Below are 16,690 nucleotides of genomic sequence, written 5' to 3'. Positions count from 1 at the left end.
TTTGGAGCTTTACTATGCTCTGAGATATCAAATATGTTAGAAATGTATACAAATGCTTCATTACTCCCTTCTCTCTAGACCTAAGTCATCTCTCTAGGATTATTTTCTCTGAGATTATTAAAAAATCTAGACTTACATGCTCTTTTTCTTCCTCTCCCCCAAAGATGAGGGCAGTCAAACAATCTTGAAGAAGTTTGGTGTATTAAAGAGGGGAGAAACTGAAGAGATACATAGAAGGGAACCTTGTTAAACATAACTTAATTAAAAGTCTTTGAGTTTTATTAAATCTCATCAATTTATCTCTAAGTTGCTGAGCCTCTACTATGTATCAGGTATACAGTATGTATTAGGTGCCTGTTTTCTGACACTCCTGTGAACTGGGTGATCATAGACGTCATCACTGAGATGCAGGTAGGTTTAGTAACTCGCCAAATTTATTTATTATTTAAGTTATTGATATAACTCCACGGAAATCTTTAGTAAAAGGCGAAAGATTTATACGATTTGAAGAGAAACCAGAGTGTAGGTTATTGATATAACTCAAAAATATCCAAGTTAGGATTCAAACCTAGGCTGCCCAATTCCCTAAGTCTTTTAGTGCTGAATCAGCTATTTCAGAAAACATTTTTTACTTTTTCGAGGTTCTCAGCTTTGTTCTCAATGTTGACTTTGCTGCACGTTTGATCCCAAAGTCCATGAAGAATTGGCATAGCCCGGTATGTCACAGTTATGTCTCATGACACCTAAGTCTCTGGGAAGGAGCTTGGGAACAGATCTGAGCATCAAAGAGGAGGCCTGATGGGTAAAGAGAATCTGGACTCCCCACTTTGGCTTTAACCAGAACACTTATCTTTTTATAGGTTGTTCTTTTTTTTTTCTTTTTTGGTGTCATATTCCTTAGGAAAATAAATAAAAGCTCTGCTATTACAGATCCTCCCCTCTCCCCTTCATATTGTAACCTTTAATAGAAGAGCATCTGGGACTCCTAGGACTAATTACCTTGAGTAAAATTTACCTCCAAGTCTATTTCTGACCTGTACCATAATAGAGATCATTTCATCCATGAATTTGAGAAACACAATATGCAGACATACAGCTTGACCCAACTTGCTGATGTGATCACAATCTGTTTCTACAGTTGCCAACAAAACTTAATGCAGCTACTTTAATGAAACAGAGTATCATCCATTTTAGAATTTGGTCTTGCCCAAAACAGCGTGGTTAATTTTTAGCAAATACTCAGTTTTTCATCTTCTTCCTTTCCTTTCTCCTCAAGACAAAGGGAAGCTTACATGCTCTCGGGACCTCAAATAGAGTTCTTTGGAGTCTTGTTCTCTGGCGCGGTGGTCTGTAAACTAGGAATAAGCACCCCGGACATATACCACTTGGAACGCATGAAGACTTTGCAAGAGGCAGGCTGAAAAATAAGTGTTTCAGGGAACAGTTTCTGTCAGTCTCATCTTTCATACGTCTTCTTTGCTAGCACTGGTCTGAGAACTCTCCTGCAGTTGATGTATTATACTTTCCTGCCTCCACTTTCACAGTTGTCCTTTTCCTCTTTACAAAGGTAAAGCATCCTGAATCTTACTTTGGTGTCTTGCTCCTGGGTGTAAAAACATTTCGGGGCTCCAAAAAATGGAGCCCTTTATACAAAACAACACAACCTGTGGCAGGTGTCCTAGATTTCTGTCTTAATATGTATATGTTTCAAGGATGAATAGTGATAGGAGAAACAATGTACTTTGGTCTCTATCAAGATACTCTTAAGAAAGTAAGGGTAAGATGATAGGAGTGATGATTTTTTATTGATTCAAAGCTCTGCCTGTTATATTCTTTGGCTACTGTCAAGTAATACCTTGTCTGGAAGGTGAAAATAGTAAAAGTAACACAGAAAATTTAGTAAGAAATACTCAATGTTATGTGACTCATTTAAAGTAGATAACAAACTCTGGCAAGACTCTCTGCCTTACCTATCTTAGAATTAGGTATCAGATGTGGATCATTGTCATGAGAATGTGTATGCTTATCTCAATAGAAATAACAAGTTAGACATTTTCCAGAAGAAAGTCAATCATACTGGGCTAATGAATTTGACAATAAAGATTAGCCTTTCCAATTAGGCTATATGACAGACACTTAAGTAAATTAAATAAACCGAATCTGCAGCTGTAAGATTTTAAAGAACATTTATTGAAAACATGTGAAAAGATGAAACTGTTTCATTAAAAATGTTGTAGTGGCATTAAAAAAAACCTTTTTAATGTGTGTTTATTCTTGAGAGAGAGACATAGCACAGGTGGGGGAAGGACAGAGAGAGAGGGAAACAGAGAACCTGAAGCAGACTCCAGACTCTGAGCTGTCAGCACAGAGCCCAAAGCAGGACTGAAACCTATGAACCGCGAGATCATGACCTGAGCTGAAGTTGGATGCTTAACCGACTGAGCCATCCAGGCACCTTTAGTATGTCACATGGCCTAAGCACAGCGTTCCCAGTGACTCCTCGGACTTTCCGGAATTTGTAAATTATGTGAGGTCACTGAGAGTAAATGGTGAACCTATCTTAGTTCATTGCTGCACTGGAATAGGTCCAACTGGTGTGTTGGTTACCATGGAAACAGCCACGTGCCTAATTGAGAGAAACCTGCCTATTTGCCCCTGGATCTTGTCGGGAAAGTGTGAGACCGGTGTGCCATAGGTGGTGCAGACATGAAGCTAGTACAGGTTGGTATGTGAAGTGATTCTTTGCATTTATGAAGAAGGCTTAGTCCAAATACTGGATCCTAGTTAAGACAACTGTGAAAACATTCATTCCTCTTTTCCAAGAATATCCTACTTAAGGACAGGCCTTCGTTCTTGAAGCAGCAAGAGGACTTTGTAGGCTATGGAAAAGGAATGAGCACGTTTGAACCCAGAGACTTTACATTTCTATAGAAGAGGTATCAGAGGAACTGTGTAGATTACAGCATCATTTAGGCCAGTTTTTCCTCAGATAGAAATCTGTAAAAGGGGATCTCACTTTGGGGCCTGTCCTAATGCCTTCCTCCCTAGACATCACCGTGTTCCCGCAAACCATCCTTTGGCAGTTGAGAGGGGAGGCCAGCGGTACTGGTGATCTGTGGGGAACAAAATGATGTGGCTATCTAGAGTTGCTTGGATGTTTTGTGTGTATATGTGGATAGGGTTCTTAGGGCTGGGCTTTCTGTGGTTCTAGGCGGAGGTGGAACGATTAGCATTCACCCGCCCCGTGCTAAGGAAACCCCAGTGTGCTGAACAGCAGGGTAGTATGGTTTCAAGCCAAAGGGTGAACTATACCTTTTCTGCCCTCCCTTCCTCTGTCCCATCTCCCTGCCACTTCCGATATTCACGTTTCCGAGAACGGTGTCTAAAATCCCCTGCTTTTCCCTTGCATTAATGACCCTCTTCAGGTTCTCACAAACTGCCTCGACCACAGTAGTAATGTAGATTCCAGTGAGTTTTCGGTCGAGGCTCTCAGAATGAGGACTCTTCTTTGTGTCTTCTTGTCATCTATGAGTTAGTTTAGAAGTGGGTGCTTCTTTTTTTTCATGTTTATTTATTTATTTTTGAGAGAGAGAGAGAGAAAGAGAGCTCGAGGGAGGGGCAGGGGCAGAGAGAGAGGGGGGTACAGAGAATCTGAAGCAGGCCCGCAGGCTTCGTGCTGTCAGCATAGAGCCTGACACAGGGTTCAAATTCACAAGCTGTGAGATCGTGACCTGAGCCGAAGCTGAATGCCCCGAGAGTGGGTGCTTCTTGCCTACGCTCGCCCCTTACTGTATATGCAGAACACAAGCCTGAAATTATCGAATGCTGAATCTACTACATGGGTTGCTTCTACTCCAAGCTATTACACTTGAAAAACATTACGATTTTACTGATGGGAGATGGGATATCATCTACACGTTCAGAATCTTTGGCCATCATGAGGAAAGATCTAGACCTAGAACTGTGGGAAACCTAACTTCTAGAGGATTGGTCATGACTGTATAAGTTTGTGTGTGCCTCTGGGTAAGTGTTTCTCAGGATTTCTAATTTGATTTGAATTATAGTTGAGTTTATATACAGAATGAGTTTTTGTATAGGAGAACAAATGTGTGCATTCACCCTCAGTTACAATGGTCTCCATTTCATTTCAAAGGAGTGGATCAGACTATCTGAATATAAACACAACTTTATGTTAATTTTATTCTAAGTATACCTTGATTTGATTGCCCTAAAGAATTGTGCTTTTGTTCATACTGTGTTAAATTAAAAAAAAAAAATTATGATAGGATTGTACCAAATTTTTAAGGAAAATATATTACATTAAAATTTTAAAAAAGCCTGGGTGGCTGTCAGTTGAGCATCCAACTCTTGATTTTGGCTCAGGTCATGATCCCAGAGGCATGGGGTTCCACACTGTGTGTGGAACCTTCTTGAGATTCTTTTTCTCTTTCTCTTTCTCTTTCTCTTTCTCTTTCTCTTTCTCTCTCTCTCTCTCTCTCTCCCTCTCCCCTTCCCCTTCTCATGTGTGCTCTCCCTCTCTCTCAAAAAAAAAAATTAGAAAAACATGGTGTAGTGGAAAAATTATTGACATTAACAATTATTTTATATTCTCAACCGTTTCTTAGTATTTTTCCTCTAAGTAAAAGATTAACAGGTTTCCGTGGTAGTCTTTTTAAATTTATTTTTAATTTTTTAAAAATGTTTATTTATTTTTGGGAGAGAGACAGAGACAGAGTGCAAGCAGGGGAGAAGCAGAGAGAGGGAGACAGAGAATCTGAAGTAGGCTCCAGGCTCTGAGCTGTCAGCACAGAGCCTGACGCAGGGCTCAAACTCACCACGAGATGATGACCTGAGCTGAACTCAGCCACTTAACTGACTGAGCCACCCAGGCACCCCAGTGGTAGTTTTTTTGAAGATTTTTCACAGTCCTTTTATGTGCTTTTACAAAATTGAAACAGTTAATGACTCTAATAATCAGGTAACAAATCATTTTGTATAGTAAACATTGTCCAATTATTTGGTCTAAACAAAAGGAAGTGTTAATTCAGTTATCATATGAGAGGTAATTAAAATTACTTTTTATGATAGCTCACCTCAGAAATTTTGACATAAAACTTGGAAAGAGATTTTCAAAAAATGAGTGAAATGGCCATACAAAGTTTCTTCTCCCATCTACTCTGTGTTGTGTAGAAAGTTTCTGAGTAAATAAGCTATACTATGCAAAACCAGTGTAGGAATAGAATTAGTCCTGTTACATTGTAGTGATAAATAATATTTATTCACATATGTGTAATCTAATTAGAAAAATCCAGCCTCATTTATTTCAATAAGTGATACATTTTCATTGAAATATATTTGTATGGTTTTATTTATTGAAATTTGTAATATTTCAGAGTGTTTTCCATAGTTTACAGTAATAATTACACACACAGGTATGTCTGTGCCAAATATTCACTTGGTTCAAAATCCAGGAGTGTTAGTGAACATTTTTCTCTTGACTCCTGTCTTCATTTCTGCCTAAGAGATCAAATACAACAAAGAAATTCTTATTTTACTTTCTCTTTTAACATTACTTTGTTCCTTGTTTTTCATGTGACATACCTTGGGATATGCTTTATGTGAGTATGTGAATAAATAGGTTCATTGTTGACTTTTAAGCTGCATAGTATCCCATTATGTAATTTATATTCTGTTTTAACTGGGCCCAACTGATAGCACTTTTTCTACTTTATTTTTTATTTTTTATTTATTTATTTATTTTTATTTTTTTCTTGATGTTTTTTTTTATTTTTTAATTTTTTATTATATTAAATTTATTGTCAAATTAGTTTCTATACAACACCCAGTGCTCATCCCAAAAGGTACCCTCTTCAATGCCCATCACCTACCCTCCCCTCCATCCCATCCCCCATCAACCCTCAGTTTGTTCTCAGTTTTTAAGAGTCTCTTATGCTTTGGCGCTGTCTCCCACTCTAACCTCTTTTTTTTCTTTTTTTCCTTCCCCTCCCCCATGGGTTTCTGTTAAGTTTCTCAGGATCCACATAAGAGTGAAAACATATGGTATCTGTCTTTCTCTGTATGGCTTATTTCACTTAGCATCACACTCTCCAGTTCCATCCATGTTGCTACAAAAGGCCATATTTCATTCTTCCTCATTGCCACGTAGTACTCCATTGTGTATATAAACCACAATTTCTTTATCCATTCATCAGTTGATGGACATTTAGGCTCTTTCCAAAATTTGGCTATTGTCGAGAGTGCTGCTATAAACATTGGGGTACAAGTGCCCCTATGCATCAGTACTCCTGTATCCCTTCGGTAAATTCCTAGCAGTGCTACTGCTGGGTCATAGGGTAGATCTATTTTTAATTTTTTGAGGAACCTCCACACTGTTTTCCAGAGCGGCTGCACCAATTTGCATTCCCACCAACAGTGCAAGAGGGTTCCCGTTTCTCCACATCCTTGCCAGCATCTATAGTCTCCTGATTTGTTCATTTTGGCCACTCTGACTGGCGTGAGGTGATATCTGAGTGTGGTTTTGATTTGTATTTCCCTGATGAGGAGTGACGTTGAGCATCTTTTCATGTGCCTGTTGGCCATCTGGATATCTTCTTTAGAGAAGTGTCTATTCATGTTTTCTGCCCATTTCTTCACTGGATTATTTGTTTTTCGGGTATGGAGTTTGGTGAGCTCTTTATAGATTTTGGATCCTAGCCCTTTGTCTGATATGTCATTTGCAAATATCTTTTCCCATTTTGTTGGCTTTCATTTAGTTTTGTTGATGGTTTCCTTTGCAGTGTAGAAGCTTTTTATCTTCATGGGGTCCCAATAGTTCATTTTTGCTTTTAATTCCCTTGTCTTTGGAATTGCTGAGGCTGAGGTCAGAGAGGTTTTTTCCTGCTTTCTCCTCTAGGGTTTTGATGGTTTCCTGTCTCACATTCAGGTCCTTCATCCATTTTGAGTTTATTTTTGTGAATGGTGTAAGAAAGTGGTCTAGTTTCATCCTTCTGCATGTCGCTGTCCAGTTCTCCCAGCACCATTTGTTAAAGAGACGGTCTTTTTTCTGTTGGATATTCTTTCCTGCTTTGTCAAAGATGAGTTGGCCATGCTTTTGTGGGTCTAGTTCTGGGGTTTCTATTCTATTCCATTGGTCTATATGTCTGTTTTTGTGCCAATACCATGCTGTCTTAATGATTACAGCTTTGTAGTAGAGGCTAAAGTCTGGGATTGTGATACCTCCTGCTTTGGTCTTCTTCTTCAAAATTACTTGGCTATTCGCAGCCTTTTTTGGTTCAATATGAATTTTAGGATTGTTTGTTCCAGCTTCGAGAAGAATGCTGGTGCAATTTTGATTGGGATTGCATTGAATGTGTAGATAGCTTTGGGTAGTATTGACATTTTGACAATATTTATTCTCCCAACCCATGAGCACGGGATGTTTTTCCATTTCTTTATATCTTCGTCAATTTCCTTCATAAGCTTTCTATAGTTTTCACCATATAGATCTTTTACATCTTTGGTTAGATTTATTCCTAGGTATTTTATGCTTCTTGGTGCAATTGTGAATGGGATCAGTTTCTTTATGTGTCTTTCTGTTGCTTCATTATCAGTGTATAAGAATGCAACTGATTTTTGTACATTGATTTTGTATCCTGCAACTTTGCTGAATTCCTGTATCAGTTCTAGCAGACTTTTGGTGGACTGTATCAGATTTTCCATGTATAATATGTCATCTGCAAAAAGTGAAAGCTTGACTTCATCTTTGCCAATTTTGATGCCTTTGATTTCCTTTTGTTGTCTGATTGCTGATGCTAGAACTTCCAACATTATGTTAAACAACAGCGGTGAGAGTGGACATCCCTGTCGTGTTCCTGATCTCAGGGGAAAGCTCTCAGTTTTTCCCCATTGAGGATGACGTTAGCTGTGGGCTTTTCATAATGGCTTTTATGATGTTTAAGTATGTTCCTTCTACCCTGACTTTCTCGAGGGTTTTTATTAAGAAAGGATGCTGAATTTTTTCAAATGCTTTTTCTGCATCGATTGACAGGATCATATGGTTCTTATCTTTTCTTTTATTAATGTGATGTATCACGTTGATTGATTTGCGAATGTTGAACCAGCCCTGCATCCCAGGAATGAATCCCACTTGATCATGGTGAATAATTCTTTTTATAAGCTGTTGAATTCGATATGCTAATACCTTCTTGAGAATTTTTGCATCCATATTCATCTGGGATATTGGACTGTAGTTGTCTTTTTTTTACTGGGTCTCTGTCTGGTTTAGGAATCAAATTAATACCGGCTTCATAGAATGAGTCTGGAAGTTTTCCTTCCCTTTCTATTTCTTGGAATAGCTTGAGAAGGATAGGTATTCTCTCTGCTTTAAATGTCTGGTAGAACTCCCTTGGGAAGCCATCTGGTCCTGGACTCATATTTGTTGGGAGATTTTTGATAACTGATTCAATTTCTTCACTGGTTATAGGTCTGTTCAAGCTTTCTATTTCCTGTTTGAGTTTTGCAAGCGTGTGGGTGTTTAGGAATTTGTCCATTTCTTCCAGGTTGTCCAGTTTGTTGGTATATAATTTTTCATAGTATTCCCTGATCATTGCTTGTATCTCTGAGGGATTGGTTGTAACAATTCCCTTTTCATTCATGATTTTATCTATTTGGGTCATCTCCCTTTTCTTTTTGAGAAGCATGGCTAGAGGTTTATCAATTTTGTTTATTTTTTTAAAAAAACAACTCTTGGTTTCATTGATCTGCTCTACAGTTTTTTTAGATTCTATATTGTTTATTTCTGCTCTGATCTTTATTATTTCTCTTCTTCTGCTGGGTTTGGGGTGTCTTTGCTGTTCTTCTTCTGTTTCCTTTAGGTGTGCTGTTAGATTTTGTATTTCGGATTTTTCTTGTTTCTTGAGATAGGCCTGGATTGCAATGTATTTTCCTCTCAGGACTGCCTTCACTGCATCCCAAAGCGTTTGGAATGTTGTATTTTCATTTTCGTTTGTTTCCATATATTTTTTAATTTCTTCTCTAATTGCCTGGTTGACCCATTCATTCTTTAGTAGGGTGTTCTTTAACCTCCATGCTTTTGGAGGTTTTCAGACTTTTTCCTGTGGTTGATTTCAAGCTTCATAGCATTGTGGTCTGAAAGTATGCATGGTATGATCTCAATTCTTGTATACTCACGAAGGGCTGTTTTGTGACCCAGTATGTGATCTATCTTGGAGAATGTTCCATGTGCACTCAAGAAGAAAGTTTATTCTGATCCTTTGGGATGCAGAGTTCTAAATATATCTGTCAAGTCCATCTGATCCAATGTCTCATTCAGGGCCCTTGTTTCTTTATTGACCGTGTGTCTAGATGATGTATCCATTGCTGTGAGTGGGGTGTTAAAGTTCCCTGCAATTACCACATTCTTATCAGTAAGGTTGCTTATGTTGTAATTAGTTGTTTTATGTATTTGGGGGCTCCCGTATTTGGCACATAGACATTTATAATTGTTAGTTCTTCTTGATGGATAGATCCTGTAATTATTATATAATGCCCTTCTTCATCTCTTGTTACAACCTTTAATTTAAAGTCTAGTTTGTCTGATATAAGTATGGCTACTCCAGCTTTTTTTGACTTCCAGTAGCATCATAAATAGTTCTCTCACTTTCAATCTGAAGGTGTACTCAGGTCTAAAGTGAGTCTCTTGTAGACAGCAAATAGTTGGGTCTTGTTTTTTTATCCATTCTGATACCCTATGTCTTTTGGTTGGCACATTTAGTCCATTTACATTCAGCGTTATTATAGAAAGATATGAGTTTAGAGTCATTGTGATGTTTGTAGGTTTCATGCTTGTAGCGATGTCTCTGGTACTTTGTCTCACAGGATCCCCCTTAGGATCTCTTGTAGGGCTGGTTTAGTGGTGACGAATTCCTTCAGTTTTTGTTTATTTGGAAAGACCTTTATCTCTCCTTCTATTCTAAATGACAGACTTGCTGGATAAAGGATTCTCAGCTGCATATTTTTTCTGTTCATCACATTGAAGATCTAGTGCCATTCCTTTCTGGCCTGCCAAGTTTCAGTAGAGAGATCGGTCATGAGTGTTATAGGTCTCCCTTTACATGTTAGAGCACATTTATCCCTAGGTGCTTTCAGAATTTTCTCTTTATCCTTGTACTTTGCCAGTTTCACTATGATATGTCATGCAGAAGATCGATACAAGTCACGTCTGAAGGGAGTTCTCTGTGCCTCTTGGATTTCAATGCCTTTTTCCTTCCCCAGATCAGGGAAGTTCTCAGCTATTATTTCTTCAAGTACACCTTCAACGCCTTTCCCTCTCTCTTCCTCCTCTGGAATACCAATTATGCGTAGATTATTTCTCTTTAGTGCATCAGTTAGTTCTCTAATTTTCCCCTCATACTCCTGGATTTTTTTATCTCTCTTTTTCTCAGCTTCTTCTTTTTCCATAATTTTATCTTCTAGTTCACCTATTCTCTCCTCTGCCTCCTCAATCTGAGCTGTGGTCATGTCCATTTTATTTTGCAGCTCATTAATAGCATTTTTTAACTCCTGGCTGTTCCTTAGTCCCTTGATCTCTGTAGCAATAGATTCTCTGCTGTCCTTTATACTGTTTTCAAGCCCAGCGATTAATTTTATGACTATTATTCTAAATTCACTTTCTGTTATATTGTTTAAATCGGTTTTGATCAGTTCGTTAGCTGTCGTTATTTCCTGGAGGTTTTTTTGAGGGGAATTCTTCCGTTTGGTCATTTTGGATAGTCCCTGGAGTGGTGCAGAACTGCGGGGCACTTCCCCTGTGCTGTCTTGAATAACTTGCGTTGGTGGGCGGGGCTGCAGTCAGACCTGATGTCTGTCCCCAGCCCACTGCTGGGGCCACAGTCAGACTGGTGTGTGCCTTCTCTTCCCCTCTCCTAGGGGCGGGAATCACTGTGGGTGGTGTGGTCCGTCTGGTCTACTTGCACATTGCCAGGCTTGTGGTGTTGGGGATCTGGCGTATTAGCTGGGGTGGATCGGCAAGTTGTACAGAGGCAGGAGGGGCAGGCTCAGCTCACTTTTCCTTTGGAGATCCGCTTAGGGAGGGGACCTGAGGGAGGGAGTCAGACCCCCCACTGGAGGGATGGATCTGCAGAAGCACAGCGTTTGGTGTTTGCGCGGTGGCAGCAAGTTCCCTGGCAGGAGCCAGTTCCCTTTGGGGTTTTGGCTGGGGGATGGGCGAGGGAGATGGCGCTGGGAGCACCTTTGTTCCCCGCCAAGCTGAGCTCTGTCATCCAGGGCTCGACAACTCTCCCTCCCGTTGTCCTCCAGCCCTCCCACAATCCGAGCAGAGCTGTTAACTTATAACCTTCCAGATGTTAAGTCCCGCTTGCTGTCAGAACACACTCTGTCCGGCCCCTCTGCTTTTGCCAGCTAGACTTGGGGGCTCTGCTTGGTGGGCGGGCTGCCCCTCCACCCTGGCGCCCTCCCGCCAGTCTGTATAGCTCACACCACATCTCCCCCTTCGTACCCTCTTCCGTGGGCCTCTCATCTGCGCTTGGCTCCAGAGAATCCGTTCTGCTAGTCTTCTGGTGGTTTTTTGGGTTATTTAGGCAGGTGTGGGTGGAATCTAAGTGTTCTGCAGGATGCGCGGTGAGCTCAGCGTCCTCTACTTTTTTTTTTTAACTCAGAGCATTTTGATCACGGGAAGATAAAAAAGTGGAATTTTGGTATATATGTATATTTTTGTTATAATGATGTATGATAGACTGAAAAATAATATTATCCCAGATTACATTTTATAGTGAAATTGAAATGAAAGCTGTTCAAAGAAAAAAATAATTTCTTAAAATTTCTGATTGTTAAAGAAGAGCTAGCTAGTTTATGTAATTTTTTAAACTGAAGATGGCATAAATCGATTGTATTTAGATTTCATTGGATACATTTAAAAGACTGATGTGACAAGTTTATTTTAAAATTCAATATGTAATATACTAGAAATGATATATTTTATAACTGTTTAAAACTAGGAAAATTATAGATGACAGTTTTTACAATGAGTGAGAATATAAGTAGCCTTTAAAAATTCTTTTAGGAGATGATACACAAGCAAATGATTTTGAAGACCAGAACTCTGGTTCTTCTCTGGCTATCAGTAACCTCTGTTTGAGGTGTTCGAGGTGAGTTTATCCAGCTTGGCCTTTGAACGTCAGCCTGTTTCAGCTGTGGCTGCTGCTGAAGTCTGTATATGTCTGTATATATGGCTGGTGTCTATGACTAGTATCTTTCTTGTTCTCTTCTCTTGCCCTGGTCAAGGCCTGGCGGCTGCCATACTCCTCCTCCTCTTTGGTCTTTACTGGCACTGTGGAAACTACATCTCTTAGTGGACCTCAGATTTGGGTTGTCTTCCATATATCCTTTCTCTAGCATTCTGTTATTCAAGGTCAGCTCCCTGCTATTAGTCTCTACTGCTTTCCAAAAGAAAGAATTTTCTGTTGAAAAATAGAGCAAAATTTCCTTCTATCCTTGCTATCCTCAAACTACCTAGGTGATTTCTATTTGCATTTTCTTTTATAATCTCCCAACTCACTATGGAGTTTTTCCCAAGTAGGAATTCCATATTTGGGATCATAATGGGGATTTAATGAAGGTAATATGGCAATGAGTATCAGACAGGTTGGGTATTATGGAGAGAGATGTGAGGTAAAAATGAGGCAAATTTGCAGAAAGTCTAAAAAGCACTGAAACCACTGTAGAGCCCCAGGGTTTGTAGAACACAATGGCTCAAGCAGGAACAGGTTTTATGGCTTAGTCTCCTTCTTGAGATGCAACTGCATTTTCCCATATAATTTGATGCCTAATTGTACTCCTGCACTGAGTAGATACATTTACAGCACCATGTAATTGTGATTTATTTCAAAGCTCTTCATCCCTTACATATCAACAGACCATATTTAATTGTTGAAACTATTTGTGATATTTTCTGACTGGCCATGACTAGATTTTGAGTAATTTAAAAGGCAACTTAATATTGCTCATTCTAAAGAATATCTAAATATTAACATTTTATATGCATTACCACATAGCTCACAAAGGTATTGAAAAGTTACCAGGATTTTCTACCAGTGCTGATCATTCCTTTAATGATCAAGGAAAAATATTGAAAACATCCCTATCCATTGGAATCAGTAATTTAATTTCTAAGAATGTATCCAGAAAAACAATTAAGAATATATATGTATATAAGGCATTAGCTGTAGGATATACAAAATCACATTATTCAGAAGAATAAAAACACAGGCAAAACATTAATGTTTGACATAATATGGCATACTACAGAATCATTAAAATGATACTGTAAAATGTATTAATTGACATAGGAAAATTTATTAATTATTATTGATAGGAAAATTTGGTTTATGATTCTAACTTTATAGTAGCTAATTAAACATATTAGTATCTAATCATACGAAAGGAGAAAAGTAGAGGAATATATACAAAAATATTAATAGTGCTGTTTCTTTGGCAAGTATTTGCTTTTCCCCTTACAGGGAATATGTGTTACTTTTGTTGTAAAATTGAAATTACTACAATTAGAGACTTATTTGAATGACACAAAAAATATCCATATGAATTCCTGTGTGCCATAACGGGAAGACATGAAAATATGAATTTCATGAGTAACACAAAGATCAGAATTTAAGTATATAGAATTAAATAAACTTATCAAGTGGTATAGCAAAATAAAGAAAAGAAGAAAAAGAAAAAGCTCTAAAAAAAACCCAAACAATCTCTAGCTTATCTGCTGGAGAAACAAAAGCATATCCAGAGACAGAGGTTTGCTTATATAATGAATTCCTACAGAGAATAGTGAGGACCCATAAAAGTAAAGCAAGGCCCCATGCCTTGATGAACTAACAATCCATAGGACTAGACTACAGTTGTGGTTTAAATATCTGGAAATATGCTGTGGATTTGAGAAAATGAGAATTTCAGTCAGACTGAGTGACCAGATAAACAATGCTCGTGGAAATGATATTCAACTGAATTATTTTTGAGAGTTAATGTTTGTATTTCCCTGATTATAAGGGAAAGGTTATAACTAAAGTTATAACTAAAGGTTACCTATAGTTGAAAAATTTAAAAACATAAGAGAGAAATAAAACAAATAATAATCACATACCATCATGTTAGTTTTTTTCTCCTTCTCTCCCTCTTTTCCTCAACAGCTAGACTCATAAATATATAAACATACATATTTATGGTACTATAAGATCAAACTACAGAACCATCAATTTACTTAATTGTCATGTGCACTGCTGGTATGTTTTCTTAATTTGTTGTCCATTGACTTTTATTTTTATAGTGCACAGGATTCATTTATTTTTCCATCCACTCAAAAATGTTTATTGAGCTCCTATGTTGTAGCAGACCCTATTCCACAGTTCTAGGGCCACCAGTCTATAGAAAACAAAGATCCTTGACATAAAGGATCTTACATTTTCGTAGAGGGGGAGGGGAAAGGCAGGCAAAAACAATTAATGTAAATAAATAAATTATAGTGCATGTGAAAGATGGTAGATTCTGAGAAAAAAAGAAAAGTGAAAAAGAAAAAGAACAGCACAGGGAGTGGAGAGCTGGCCACTGGTTACCATTTAAATAGGGTGGTATTTCTCCTTGAGTAGATTAACAGTAAGCAGTCATAGGATTAGAGGGAATGAGCCATGTGGATAGCAGGGGAAGACCATTCCAGAAAGGAGAAACAGCAGTGTTAAGGCTGCTGTGCAGCGGGAACAATAGCAAGGAGACAGGTGTAATTGGTACAGAGTGACTCAAACGAGAGAGTAGTATAGGATGAGTTAGAGAAATAATGGGCACGGGGCCAGGTGGGGGCACTGTGAAGACTATGACTTTTATACTGAGGGAATTGGGAAGGTATTGCAAGGTTTTTTATCAGGGTCATGATAAGATCTGAGTTCTGCTTTAACATTTTTTTCAATATTTATTTTTGAGAATGAGAGACACAGTGTGAGCAGAGGAGGGGCAGAGAGAGAGGCAGACACAGAATCTGAAGCAGACTTCAGGGTCTGAGTTATCAGCACGGAGCCTGATGTGGGGCTTGAACTCATGAACTGTGAGATCATGACCTGAAGTCATGATGCTCAACCGACTGAGCCACCCAGGCACCCCTGAGTTCTGTTTTAAAATAATTATTGTAGGTACTGGATGAGAAAGAATCAGAACAGAATGAAGGGGGTTGTTAGGAGATACTAGAAATTGCAGTTGAAGCAGTGCCGACCTTAGATGATGATGGTGTATACAAGATAAGGAGTGAATATGGTCAGAAGCCAGATTTTGGATCTGTTTGAAATGCAGAGAAATGGATTTCTTGGCTGCCTGAAATTGGGTATGAGGGATACTCTAAGCCTTTTGCTCTGAGCAAATGAAAATGTGGAAGAGTAGGTTTAGAGAAGTAAGATGTTAAGAGTTCAGTTTCAGATATGTCTTACAGTCAAATGTTTCATGTCACTTAGAATCAAATATGCCTAAATATAGATTTTTTATAACTTCTAGGTATTGTCTTAATTAAGACGGTTTCTATAAGCTTTACATTGTTGTTACTGTGTTCTAGAAACTTTTATTTTAAAACTTAAACATTTTTGTCTTTAATCCATTTGAAATTTATTTTTTTTTGTATGTTGAGATAAGGGTTCAAGTTTTTTTATCCAGATATTTAGCCAGTTATAAAAGCAGCATGTAGTAGCTTAGATAAATCATTGAATAGAAATTTTTCTTTGACATACATTACATTATCATATAAAGGAGAATTATTTTGGAATTTTCTATGTTTTGTATTTGCCTATTCCTCATGAATACCGTGTTGATATTTTCAGTGGTTTTATAGCATGTTATGGTTTCTGGTGTAGCTAGTCCTCCTGATTTTTTTTTTCTCATCACCTTTTTTTGGCACTTTCCAGATATTTATTTTTCCAAATGCATTTGAACATAGTTGTCTCCAATTCCAAAGTTCTAAGTAATATTAACATTGTAACTAGAATTATATTGAATATAAGTTAATTTTGAGGAAATTGAATTTAATTCATATTAAGTGTCCCCATCAAAGAACATGGTATGTCTTTCCATGGATCTAGCTTTGTTATATCCTTTAAAAAGGATTTTCAGTTTAATAATTTAGCTTTAAAATTTTGCAAAAAGATATATTAGTTTTCTTCATAAAGGTTTTTATTTCTCCATAAATACATTGCCAAATGTTCTATGGTTGTTGGCATGATGAATAAAATATTTTTTTCATTTCCATTTCTGTGTTATTGTTTATATAGAGGAAAAGCTATTGACAAAGTTTTTTATAGCTTATTATTGCTTACTGTGCAGTTACCTTACCTAATTCTCTTGTTAATTCTTTGATGACTTTCCCGTTGGTTTGTTTTGTGTTTTAACTGGATTCTTACAAGTGTTCTCTATGGATAATCATACCACCAGAAAACAAACAACAGTATTTTATCTTTCTTATGATTTTTGTAATAATTCTTTTCTTGCTGCATTTGCTAGGACATTCATAATGGTACTAACAACTGATGGAATAGAAAAAATAAAAATGTTTTTAGTGTTTTACTATTTAGAGTACTATTTGTTCCTGGTTTTCAGTAGTCATCAATCATATTTAGTTTCCTCCTTTTTTTTTTTT

The 16,690-nt window shown here is 37.7% G+C and overlaps 1 non-coding gene across 1 annotated transcript; it reads right to left on the bottom strand.

The window, feature by feature from the left end:
- Positions 1-408: 408 nt before the first annotated feature.
- On the bottom strand, positions 409-524 carry LOC122496158. Its single transcript, XR_006300697.1, has one exon. It is a non-coding gene; the product is annotated as a U5 spliceosomal RNA (small nuclear RNA).
- Between the last annotated feature and the right edge of the window lie 16,166 nt (positions 525-16,690).

Source organism: Prionailurus bengalensis, chromosome F2, assembly GCF_016509475.1.
Source record: "Prionailurus bengalensis isolate Pbe53 chromosome F2, Fcat_Pben_1.1_paternal_pri, whole genome shotgun sequence".
Taxonomy (NCBI): domain Eukaryota; kingdom Metazoa; phylum Chordata; class Mammalia; order Carnivora; family Felidae; genus Prionailurus; species Prionailurus bengalensis.
This window is presented reverse-complemented; position numbering and strand designations above follow the sequence as displayed.